Genomic DNA, 14131 nt, shown 5'->3' on the forward strand with positions numbered 1-14131 from the left:
GCTGTTATGAATTTTCACTGATAACCAAAATAAATGAACCGAAACGTCTAAATTAACTAATTGTTAACTTTTTTTTACTGAGCAACCAATACTCAGCTCTGGGCTGACAGTTATTTTTTTAATATGATAATTTGTTTATTAAAAAAGCCCAAATAGACAATTTCTTTATTTTTAATCTCTTTTTTTTTAATATTTTTTTAATTTTATGTAAATTTTATGTGACATCCATATAAATATATATATATTTTAAGAAAAAAATATAAAATATATTTAGTTACCTTTATTTCATTGTTTAATTCATTTATCAAAGCTTCGCAAACTTCTTGGACACATCTCGATACGCTTTGTTTTGATATTTTAAATAAATAGGAAAGACTTTTAAAACTATCTCCTGTAGCTAAAAATCTGAGCGTAACAGCTAATCTTTCTTTAGCTGAAATGCTTTTACGCATATTTGTATTCTGTTTCGCAATAACTGGGCCAATTCTGTTCAAAAGGTCTTCGAAATCTATTGAGGACATTCTACAGAAATTTTCAAAGTATCCTGAGGGTCAGTGATGCGATATTTCCCACAGCGGTCCCGGCTCCGCTGCCTCACACAACCTTACAGAAGCGCTACGTCACGTATCCGTGTGAGCTCGGCCGTTCAACCAATGGAAGAGAGCGAACGCTCCCTTCCACCGAGCCGACACAACAGACGATAAATGCATGCTACTTGCATGTTAAAAGCAAGCGTTTCTGATTCAGAAAAGAAATTCTGAGGCGAGTGGCTGGAATATTAGAGATCACCTGTTCGAAACCTGCTTCGTGCAACTTTTTTTTCTTTTTTCCACATTTGTTTCTAACATAGTAAATTATTAGATAATATTTTTTTGCCCAAAAAAATAATATTTTCTATTTATTATTAATATTCGCATATATTAAACTAACAATTTTAGAAATAATACAGATCTGCTATTGTTAATAGAAAAATGAAGTTATTTTACAATGTTGCAACAAAGTGCTAATTTAACATATGCGAATATTTTTAATAAAGATAAAATAATTTTTTTAGCCAAAAACATTATCTAATAATTTACTTAAAATAAATATCGAAAAAGGAAAAAAGTTACAAAATCACAGTTTTCAAACACGAGATTTTTAATATTCTTGCCATTCGCCTTACTCGTTTAACCATGCTTGTTATTTTACATTTATCAACATAAAAAATTACACGCCTGCAAAGCTTTTAATTATTTATTTTAAACTACTGCATATTAGTAAGAGTTACTGCAGTAACTACATATACATGTACTGTGGAGATTAGTGGAGGAACACAGTAGCATATTAAAACTGCAGTCAAATAGATGTAGATTGGTAATTTTATTAATACTATTAATAAGTAGTGGTCTTCCGCACCACCTTTGAGGTTCCACTTATGGCGCGTTCGATTTTTTTTTAAGTGGATCGTCGCCTGGAGCCCTATTGTACCACTTTTTTTTACACCTGTTATTTACAGGTTAAAATAATTTACAGTAGTTGACACTGTATTTTTGTATCTATATACTTACTGTACTTTGTATACTCACTGTACTTGTACTTTTGCGCGTTGCGCGTATATTGGCGAGTTGGGAAAATTACTTACTTTATAATTTTTTATAAATACAAAATATATTTTGTATTTATTATGCCTGCAATGCTTGTAAAATGTTTTATTGTTTTATTTAAAAATTATTATATGTTATTTTGATATTGACGGTCCAGCAACATCATCAATATCTGCAGCATGTAGCGTTATATTACTTTTTTTTTTCATGGGGCTACTAGCATATAATGTCTTTGCCGACATGAGAGACAAATGGTTTTCATCAATTACCATGTTTAGAACCGTTTCTTTTCTAGACTTTAAAGCCGATTTTAGAACACAAAGAGCATTTACATTGGTAACCGACAGTTTATTGCGTTTTTTTGTTTTTATATCTGATAAAACAGAAAACACTCTTTCTGAATCAGCATTCGAATTTGGAAGTGATCTAACAGCATTCAAAAAAGATTTTAAATTGGGATATTTTGCAATGTTAATAGAGTTCTGACTTTGTAAAATTTCTTTCCACATGTCATCAAAATTTAATTTTGAAAGATTTTCTTTTTTTACTTGTGTAAAATCATGATATAAAAGATACCATTCTTTCTTTAAACCATCTTCGTCAAAACCACCAAAAGTTTGAGCGATAAAAGAGACATCATTGAATGATATTTCTCTGTCACTATCCGATAAAGCTACGTTTGCTTCTAAAACTTTCAATTTAGACAAAAATTTGTCATTAATTGGTAATCTTTTACTAATTTCTTCTGCAGCAGTGACGCAAAATTGCAAACAATTCTTTCGGACATGTGCAACTATGTCTGTGTGTCCTTCTTTCATTAATTTATCGAGATATTCCTCACATTCGAATCCTAAATTTACTTCATTTAGAGATTTTTGATTCTCTTGTTGAGAAAATTGAATATTATTACATACATTTTTTAACAATTCTGGTTTCAAAAAGTATTCACAGATTGTGGTTAGAAATTTTACTGATTTTGGTTGCAATAAATGAACTCTAGTTTCCGCTGCTTGAAAAAATGCATTAAATGAATTAAAAGTATTTAAAATATGTTCTAAAAATAAAAAATATGCTTTTACATCATGACGTTGCATTATAAGCATTAAATTTTCTGCAGACTTTGATTTTTCTGTCAACACCATATCAGTAAGAAAAAGCTTGAGAGAATCCCAAGATTCAAGAATTCTTTCAATACATGAATGGTGAGAAAGCCACCGTGTATCGGACAATCGTAAAATTTTGCGACTTGTTTCCAAAAAGCAATCACTAAATTCTCTATAAATAGCCAAACGCTTGGGACTACTGTTAATATAACTTGAAATCTTTTTTACAAATTCTTCGCAATATTCTGGTATTTTAGCACATGCAGAATGTGCAACCAATGCAGCGGAATGACATGGACATGAAATAGTTAATAAATGTTTACAAGTTTCTTCCAACTTTCTTTTAAATGATATATATTTTCCTGTCATAACAGGCGCATTGTCGCATGACAAAGCAATAATATTTGAAAATGGGATCATTAATTTCAACATCTCAGTTTTAAATGCATTAAATATTTTGTCCGCACTGCTACTTTTTGCGTCGATATTAATTAATTTTACTAATTGCGTGCTAATATCTAATGTTTTAGGATCAACAAATCGGTCAAGAAACGTCATCCATTTTTCATTACAAATATCAGACGTTTCATCTATAAAAATGGAAAATTTAGTATTTTGAATGCTGTTCACCACACGGTCCGTTTCAATCGGACATAAAACGTTAGAAATAATATTTGTACATTTCTTTCGACTCATACACATTTTTTGTAATATGCAAGAATCTTTTCCTATTTCTTGGAAAAAATTAAGAATATCTTTCGCAGTTTGAAATGGAATATTTCTATCAGCGATTAACGCAGCATATCGAATTTCTGCTGATTTTCTTTGCTCTTCAAAAGATAAATCTTCAAAAGATAAAAGCGATTCGTCTCTCATGTCGACATCTTCATTTGATATTTTTCTTTGTAATTTACATTGTTCGTTGTGTCCTTTGGAATTTTCATGACGATAGACGTGCGATATATCACCCATATAAGATTTATTACAAAATGTGCAAAAAAATAAACGCTCGTCATGTGACACTTTGCGTAACCATGGCTTAAATAGCTCTATATCTAACCATTGTTGCTGAAATTTAAAGTTGCTGGATTGTCGTGATATTTTTGTTCTCGGACTTACATCATTATCTGATAACGATGATAAATTTTCTTTAATTTTATTCTTATGACACGTAGAATCCGCATGTCTTGCAACATGCGATGTGGAGCATGACATATTTTTATCGCATATAGTACAATAAAAAAGGTTTTCATCTGATGATACTTTGCGTATCCAAGATTTAAAACGATCATCATGAAGCCAAGATTCCGAAAAGCTTCGCTTACGTGTATTTTTTGATTTATCACCCATTTTTCAATTAAGTGAAAAATAGATAAAAACAGTAAATTCGAGAACAATAGAGAAAATAAATAATAATTCGAAAGACTTACAGTCGGGATCCTTGCAACGCGAGTCAACTGTCTGAATACGAAAATGTGACAAACACATATATAATATGTTTACTTGCCAGTATAAGGTGACAGAATTAATTCTTCAAGACGCCAGTTTCGTTTCAACAGCAGCACGCAGTGGAACAATGTCCCGTAAGTAGAGAATAAAATTATAATTATTCGTATTAGAAAAATATTTTATATATGTGTTTATATATAAGAACCAAGATTTTCAATCGACCGTAACCGACGGTAACTATTAAAAAGTGAACAATGTGTTATGATATTAGGCATTATATATTATTGATGTGTACAGAGTCGACCGCGAGACGTAAACGCGAGTGAGTAAACGCAAAACAGACGGACTTGAAACAGACGGAAGAAGTGTGTTAAGATTGTTAGCTATTTAGATAGAGAAATAAAATATGTAGAGAAATTATTAAAAATTTAATTACTTATAACATTAAATATTTTATACATTTATTTTCAGTAATTTCTCTATATTCGGTCTATATTCTCTATATACGGTCAAAAATTTATATAACTTAACTTTATTAACTTAACTTAATTTATATAACTTAACTATATTTATATAATTTAACTTGACTTTTATTTTTATTTTAATTTTATTTTAATTTTATATTTTATTTATATATTTATTCTTTTTATTTTTGCAGAAGATTTGGAGCAAAAAATCGCTGCACAGCAGCAACAATTAGATCGAATGATGGCAAACCAACAGCAGCTGCAGTACCACCTAATGTACTTGCAGCAGCAGCAGCAGCAGCAGCAACATCAAAAAGAGTTGCAAGAACAATTGAATGAAAACGGTATTTGTCTATTTATACTAAAAGTGTTTTATATTTAGATTAGATTCGTTAAAATTAATATTTCTGTCTTATAATAATAATTTGAACAATAATTTATAGTGTAATAATAACCGGCAATAAATAATACAATTTTGCACTTTTTAATTACTTATGTTTATTTTTCAGATACAAACGAAGAACAGGACGAGCGGACCGCTGACCAGGGTGGCCGAGGTGACCGAGGTGGCCAGGACAGCCGAGGTGGCCGAAGGGACCGTGGTGGCCAAAGTGACCGTGGAGGTCGAGGGGGCCGAAGGGGCCGAGGGGGCCGAAGGGGCCGAGGGGGTCGAGGAGGTCGAGGGGATAGAGGAGGTCGAGGGGGTAGAGGAGGCCGAGGAGGCCGAGGGGGCCGAGGAGGCCGAGGGGGCCGAGGAGGCCGAGGGGGCCGAGGAGGCCGAGGGGGCCGAGGAGGCCGAGGAGGCCGAGGTGGCCGAGGTGGCCGAGAAGGCCTAGGAAATATTATTTATAAAAATATTTATAAAAATTGTACTTTTTATTAAAAAATAAAAAATAATTTTTGCAAATTATGTTTTTATTTTTATACAAGATGTCCCATTTTAAATAATCCACTTAAATATCTCTGAAATACCGCGTTAAAACAAAAAATTTTTTAAATAAAAGTTGTAGGATTTGGAGGGGGAAAGAAGATAGGGATATTAGTTTGATCTTGAATGGAAGCGTTTCTAATATTTAAAGGTCATCTTTATTTTTTCAAATGAAAGGACACTAATTTTTTTTATATAAATCGATTTCTCGTAATATTTGTCGTAAAAAGCTATAAGACTAGGATGGCCAAAAATTGAATGGTTTACAAAATATTTTATACTTTAATTTGACATAATTTTACATAAACTATAAAATATCTCGTTAAATATTCATTTTTCAATTATCTTACATCAACACTTTTATGCACAAAATAATGAGAGGAATCAATTGGTATAAAAAAAACACATAGTTGTCTTTAAGAAAAAATCTAGCAGAGCTATATTTAAGCTATATTTAGCAGATATGATATAATATACTTTCTTCTTAAATATATATACTTTTTTCTTAAAGTCAACTATGTGTTTTTTTTACACCAATTGATTCCTCTCATTATTTTGTGCATAAAAGTGTTGAAGTAAGATAATTGAAAAATGAATATTTAACGAGATATTTTATAGTTTATGTAAAATTATGTCAAATTAAAGTATAAAATATCTTGTAAACCATTCAATTTTTGGCCATCCTAGTTTTATAACTTTTTACGACAAATATTATGAGAAATTGATTTATATAAAAAAATTAAAGTGGTTCCATTTAAAAAAATAAAAATGACCTTCAAATCTCAGAAGCGCTTCCATCCAAGGTCAAACAAATATCCCTATATTTTTTCCCTCTCCAAATCCTACAACTTTTATTTAAAAAATTTTATTATTTAACTCGGTGTTTCTGAGATATTTGAGTGGATTGTTTAAAATGGGACACCTTGTATTTCTCATTACTCTTGATAGCATTGCAGGCATAATAAATACAAAATATAGTTTGTATTTATAAAAAATTATAAAGTAAGTAATTTTCCCAACTCGCCAATATACGCGCAACGCGCAAAAGTACAAGTACAGTGAGTATACAAAGTACAGTAAGTATATAGATACAAAAATACAGTGTCAACTACTGTAAATTATTTTAACCTGTAAATAACAGGTGTAAAAAAAAGTGGTACAATAGGGCTCCAGGCGACGATCCACTTAAAAAAAAATCGAACGCGCCATAAGTGGAACCTCAAAGGTGGTGCGGAAGACCACTACTTATTAATAGTATTAATAAAATTACCAATCTACATCTATTTGACTGCAGTTTTAATATGCTACTGTGTTCCTCCACTAATCTCCACAGTACATGTATATGTAGTTACTGCAGTAACTCTTGCTAATATGCAGTAGTTTAAAATAAATAATTAAAAGCTTTGCAGGCGTGTAATTTTTTATGTGGATAAATGTAAAATAACAAGCATGGCTAAACGAGTAAGGCGAATGGCAAGAATATTAAAAATCTCGTGTTTGAAAACTGTGATTTTGTAACTTTTTTTCCTTTTTCGATATTTATTTTAAGTAAATTATTAGATAATGTTTTTGGCTAAAAAAAATTATTTTATCTTTATTAAAAATATTCGCATATGTTAAATTAGCACTTTGTTGCAACATTGTAAAATAACTTCATTTTTCTATTAACAATAGCAGATCTGTATTATTTCTAAAATTGTTAGTTTAATATATGCGAATATTAATAATAAATAGAAAATATTATTTTTTTGGGCAAAAAAATATTATCTAATAATTTACTATGTTAGAAACAAATGTGGAAAAAAGAAAAAAAAGTTGCACGAAGCAGGTTTCGAACAGGTGATCTCTAATATTCCAGCCACTCGCCTCAGAATTTCTTTTCTGAATCAGAAACGCTTGCTTTTAACATGCAAGTAGCATGCATTTATCGTCTGTTGTGTCGGCTCGGTGGAAGGGAGCGTTCGCTCTCTTCCATTGGTTGAACGGCCGAGCTCACACGGATACGTGACGTAGCGCTTCTGTAAGGTTGTGTGAGGCAGCGGAGCCGGGACCGCTGTGGGAAATATCGCATCACTGCTGAGGGTTCTCTTCTTAAATTATCAAGCATATCTATCGCACTATATCTACAAAATATGTTTATTAATGCAATAATATCCATTTCATTATTATAAAATAATAAATTAATCGTGCACGCACACACACACACACACACACACACACACGCGCGCGCGCGCGCATATATATATATATATATTACCTATCTCGATTTCTATTAAGAGACGATAACCACCATCGTCTTTTGCGTTTTTGACGACTTTTTAAAGTGACTCCACTTAAAATAATATACATCGCTGCACATGTAATTATTTCCTCTTTTTCCATTTTTCTAACCACAGATTTTTACTAACTGAAACCAAGACGAGTCACGCGCTGGAGCCTATGTGGCTTGTTAAAGCTCGTTTGACAATGCACGAGCCAAACTTGTAAACAAACATAAGCGAGCCACGAGCCGAACTTGTAACGAACATAGGCGAGCCACGAGCCGAGCCTCTGACGAACCTAGGCGAGCTACGAGCCATAGCGAATCACCCCGATCCCACGGCGCGTGGTTCGTCATATTTGGCTCGGCGAGCCGTGGCTCGGCAAGCCTCTACGCGCCGTGGGACCCCGGCTTGTGAACTTGGTGTCGACCATACCAGTGACGTTGTTCAACGATTGAGCGATACGATCCACACAATACTCGAGAACGATCATGTTACATACGGTGTTGTGTGACATTGCTAAACACACCGTTGATGTTTCCAGACGCAGCACTTTTAGATTATTTATCTTTCCAAACCGTAGCGTGACATGTTCGATGGTTTGAGATGATGCGTGTGCTTTGTCTTCATCATTGTTAAAGAAATGGTGGATGGCGTGTCGTTGGTCCAGGAGGATCTTCCACATGTTATATGTAAAATGTATAGCACAAAAATTCATAAATGATAAGGTCTGGCCAAGTTCCAAAAAAGACACTCCAATATGTTTATATTTTAATAATTATCTAAATTTTTAATATATCACCAACATGAAAAGTAACTGATATGTTATTCAAGGTGCAAATTCAAAATAAACATACATAAAATATTCATAAAATGTATAAATAAAACTGATCAAAATTTGATTGAAAAAAATTTAATTAAAATAACAAACTTGGCGCTGCCACACCGAATAACATGTTAACTTACATAGGCCGGTATTCATAGTCCGTTCTTATATTTAAGATTGTCTTAAGCACGGACTTATATTCGCTCTCTTCGTCACACATAGATTGTGTCTGACAAAGAGAGCGAATATAAGTTCGTGCTTAAGACGATCTTGAATATAAGAACGGACTATGAATACCGCCCATAATGTCAATTAATTACATGATGTCAATTAATCATTCTATATATTATATTATTACTCATTTTCATTGTTTCATAATACTTTGAGGTGTAAAGAGAAGTGGAGGGGCGGAGGGGCCTCTCGACGGGGGTAAAGGGGGGATGCCGTGAAGAGCTGCGCTGGGGAGGGGGAGGCGATTAAAGGGGAGGGGCAAAGCCCGTTAGCAGCGCCAAGTTTTTTTATATTTTTTAATAAATATTTTGTTATTTTAATTAAATTTTTTTCAATCAAATTTTGATCAGTTTTATTTATACATTTTATGAATATTTTATGTATGTTTATTTTGAATTTGCACCTTGAATAACATATCAGTTACTTTTCATGTTGGTGATATATTAAAAATTTAGATAATTATTAAAATATAAACATATTGGAGTGTCTTTTTTGGAACTTGGCCAGACCTTATCATTTATGAATTTTTGTGCTATATCACCTACTTTTTTATAAATGTACAAAATTAATTATGTGACAGAATTGAGATTATTTTTCAATGATTTTTGCACATTTTAGATGTAACATTTATATTAAGTGTTACACTTACATTCTGTGAAATAAATGTTTTATTTCGAATATTCAAACTAAACTATTTTTTGTTGTACATGTCTTCGGTTTGACTGCCCCATTGATATAAAGCCATGGATAGCTGATATAAAGTATCTTTGGTTTGATATCACAGTTTTGTTAAAATTTTTACATAATATGCGAAAAAAAACTGATATCAAATCAAAGACATGTTAAACATAAAATAATATAGTTAAAATATTCGAAATGACACTTATTATGTTTCACATAACGTAACTGTAATATCAAACGCAAGACTTATGTAATTAGTTATTTTCTAATATTACTAATAAAACATCTGTTTCATATGACTTAAATGCTATATAAAACACAAGACGTGTTATAATGTAAAATAGTTTAGTTAATATATAATTAAGTTAACATAAAAATGTACAGAAATGTACAAAATTAATTATGTGACAAAATTTAAATTATTTTTCAATTATTTTTCTACATTTTGAATGTAACATTTATATTAACTTAATAACATATTAACTAAATTATTTTACATTATAAGTTTTGCGACTGGATCGATGTCGACGTCGATGAGATGTTCTTCGTTCATTAATACTAATAAAATTCTATTACATGGCAGTTTATTTGTTAATAAAATATTAACAAGATTAAAGGATATAATTTTCTTTTTTATACTGCAGAAGTTCTTTTTAATACTCTTCGAGTTATTTTATATCTTAATCTGACATATTTTGATATAAAATTAAAATTAAAATATCTCTGAAAATATTAAGTTATGGATAATCTTAGCGTAATACTTTTATGATTAGAATAATGAGAAGTAGTAAAAAAAACACATAATTGTTAAAAAAAGTACATTGTAAATTACATACTTTTTCTTCAAAATAACAATGGGTTTTTTTACACGTATTGATTCGTTTTATTATTCTGCGCATAAAAATATTACGGTAAGATTATCGATAACTAAATATTTTAAGAAATTTTAGATTTTATATCAAAATATGTCATATCTCTCTCTCTCTTTTTCATGTTTGCGAAATTTTCGTAGTGCAACTTGGGGAAGTCGAATTCATTGACCCTTGGCACCTAGTGCAAGAAATGCAAGTAGCGCAACTCGGGGTACTCGAGTTCGTCAACTCTTGGACCTGGTGCAAGGAATTCCCGTAGCGCAACTCGGGGAAGTCGAATTCGTCGACCCTTTACACCTAGAGCGAAGAAATCCCGTAGCGCAACTCAGGGTAGTCGAATTCGTCGACCCTTGGGACCTGGCGCGAGGAATTCCCGTAGTGCAATTCCCGAAAATAGAATTCGTTGACCCTTGGCACCTGGTGCGAAAAATTCCTGTAGCGCAACTCGCAAAAGTCGAAGTCGTCGACCCTTGACACCTGATGCGAGGAATTCCCGTAGCGCAACTCGGGGAAGTCGAATTCGTCGACCCTTGACATCTGGTGCAAGGAATTTCCGTAGCACAACTCGGGGAAGTCGAAATCGTCGACTCCTGGCACCTGGTGCGAGAAATTCCCGTAAATTTTAATGATAATGATAATACCCTGGGTCTCGTAAATTCTTCATCCCCTGCGGACAGAGGAGAAGAATAAGGAGACGACGTTTCTTAATTTTTGCATTACCATCATCACTTTTTGACCGCTTGTATCTCCGGAACGGCTAGACCAATTTAAATTTTTTTTGGCTCAAATTAGTCGTGGCGATGCCGCCTTTAAGGATATACTATGTATTTTTATAAAATTTTTTTATATTTTAGTTGCTACAAACCCCCGAAAAGTCGACTTTGTGCGCGCAGGATAAGAGACTTAGTAGTGTCATTTTCTGAACTTTGCCAGAGACTCTTTTCCTGACTAAAGGCGTAATCACACTATAGGTTGCGAGCTCGGTTACGATTATGGTTACTGTTAAGCATTGAAAATCAACCAATCAGTGAGAAGCAGTTTGCCGGTTAGGTTACAGGTTATAATTTAGAGCCGAATCTATTTTTCAATCTTAACGTTGCAATCGTAGCCAATAAGATAACCTAATCTAAACTAATGTACTGTTTTTGTGACAACTTAGTGAATGTAATTTTGTAAAAATGCCACCAAAAAAGGACATATGGTCAAGTGAAGCCGAGCAATTATTAATAGATCTAATAAAAGTGTAACACGCACAAAGTACGCACTTCATGCGTGTTACTAGGCCCATTGCGCGCCGGGCCACGTACCGTACCGCGCCCGAGCCGCCGCACCGCACACCGCAGATCGAGCCGCCGATCCGGCTACCGAGTGGGGCGCGGCAGTATAAAAGGCCGTTACTCCGAGCAATCGACACCGTTCCCGGTCTGCTGTGAGCACGCAGCAGACGTTCCCCGCTGGACTCAGGGCGCACTCTGACCCGGCATTTCCTAAGCCTGCTGTGAGCTCGCAGCAAGCACTCCGAGTTGGAATCAGGGCGCACTCTGATCCAGCACCTCCGAACACCGTCTGCTGTGTGCACGCAGTGGACACTCCGAGCCGGACTCAGGGCGCTCTCTGACCCGGCCCTATCACCTGGTTCCGATCTTGGCCCCGCTCCGTTCCGATCCTCACTTTACGCGTCCTCCACGTCGGGCATCCGCGCCCAAATCGTTATTTTGATTTACCAGCGCCGCTCATTCTTGTTATCCGCGCCGCTTCACTTCGTTTTGTTATTACCAGCGCTACTCATTTCTGAGCTCATAGCGACACCTACCCTCGTTTCTTTTTCCGCTTAACGCTTTCTTTTTTTTTTACCAGCGCCGCTCATTCTTGTTATCCGCGCCGCTTCACTTCGTTTTGTTATTACCAGCGCTGCTCATTTCTGAGCTCATAGCGACACCTGCCCTCGTCTCTTTTTCCGCTTAACTCTTTCTTTTATAACAGCGCCGCTCATTCTTGCGATCCGCGCCGCTTTACTTTTTCATTTATAACAGCGCCGCTCATTCTTGCGATCCGCGCCGCTTTACTTTTTCATTTGTATCAGCGCCGCTCATTCTGGCTAACCGAGCCGCTTCACTTTCCGTTTTTGCCAGCACCGCTTAGTCCAGGCTTTTGCGTTTCATGGCTATGGCTTACTTCTTTCTTGTATATATGTAGATAAGTAATAACAGAATATATTCAGTTACGTTGATAATTACTGACTGGTTATTTGGAGTCTCACCCAACCGTATCCCCGAATCCTGGCACCGGCGAGCTTGTCCGCGCTAGTCACTTAAGGCAGATAAAACCGCAACGTTACATGGCGCCCGAACAGGGACCGTAGGGAAAGAGACTCCAGGTAACAATCAAGTAACTTAATGTCCACGTGGGTCTACTTGTTAACCAAGGCCCAGTTGCAACAGTATCTAGACCGACTTAATCTCGATAGTACCGGGAAAATAGACGATCTTCGAAAACGACTATCGACCTTCGTTAAGGCAAACCCTGGCATAAAAATGCCACCGATTCACCCTAAAGAAGCCGAGGCAGGCCCCCGAGAAGAAGGAGAGGCACCACCCACGCTCAACCTGTTAGAGAGGACAAAGATTCTGAACCAAATTCGAAAGTGGGGACAGCATTTCGAGGGGAAGGACCCCCTGGGTTTCATAGAGCGAGTGGAGGAATTGGGACAAGAGTATGGATACGAAAAGGCGCACCTACTCCTGGGTCTGCCCGAGATGTTGCGGGGCACCGCCTTATTATGGTATCGCAATAATAAGGCATACTGGACCCATTGGCTGGAGTTCAGACAGGCCTTTATAGCCCATTACCTGCCGCCGGGGTACCACCGGCAACTAAGGCGCGAGATCCAGGCCAGACAACAAAAGCCAGGGGAATCCTTCGCGGATTTCATTACGGCCGTACAAACAATGATGCGCCGATCCGGCGGATACTCTCGGGAGGATCAGGTGGAGCACATATATGAGGCAATGAACCCAGATTACCAGCTGTACATCCCACGAGAGAGCGTGACCAGTCTGGAGGAACTCAGTGCCAAGGTGGCCTCGCTAAACCAGATTCAAGCAAGGAGAAACAAACAGTCGGCACCGACCGCCAATAACCGTGTCGCCGCCGCTACCTATGACAGGCGGGAATGCTGCTGGCGGTGTAAACAAAGAGGACACACCCGCCGGGATTGCCGACGACCGCAACAGAAGTTCTGCTCCCAATGTGGAAAAGATGGCGTGTTGACCAGGGATTGTCACCCGCCGCCGGGAAACGCCACACGGGCCGGAGCAGTAGCGGCCACCGACCGGCCCGAATCCGAATAGAGTACCGCCCACGACCGTACATTTACCTTCGGATGGGAGGACAAACCATCCCGGCACTGATCGATACCGGCTCCGAAATCTCGCTAATTCGAACCGAAACCGCCCGGCAATTAAGAGGCTGCCCTAGCTTGCCCTACCGAGGCAGGATCCGCCTAGCAGAGGGCTCAAGAGTAGCCATCAAACAAACCATAGAGGCACGAGTCACCATACCGGGAAGAACAGTGACACATCAGTTCGCCGTGCTCCCAGATCTGAGCACCCCGGTTCTCATAGGGACAGACCTTTGGGCAAAACTACGGATGGCAATACTGCCCCCACCACTGCAGGCCAGCCGATCAACTCCGGAGGCGCCCATAGGCGGCATCACTCATCTCTCG

Source organism: Linepithema humile, chromosome 7 (assembly GCF_040581485.1).
Source record: "Linepithema humile isolate Giens D197 chromosome 7, Lhum_UNIL_v1.0, whole genome shotgun sequence".
Classification (NCBI taxonomy): Eukaryota; Metazoa; Arthropoda; class Insecta; order Hymenoptera; family Formicidae; genus Linepithema; species Linepithema humile.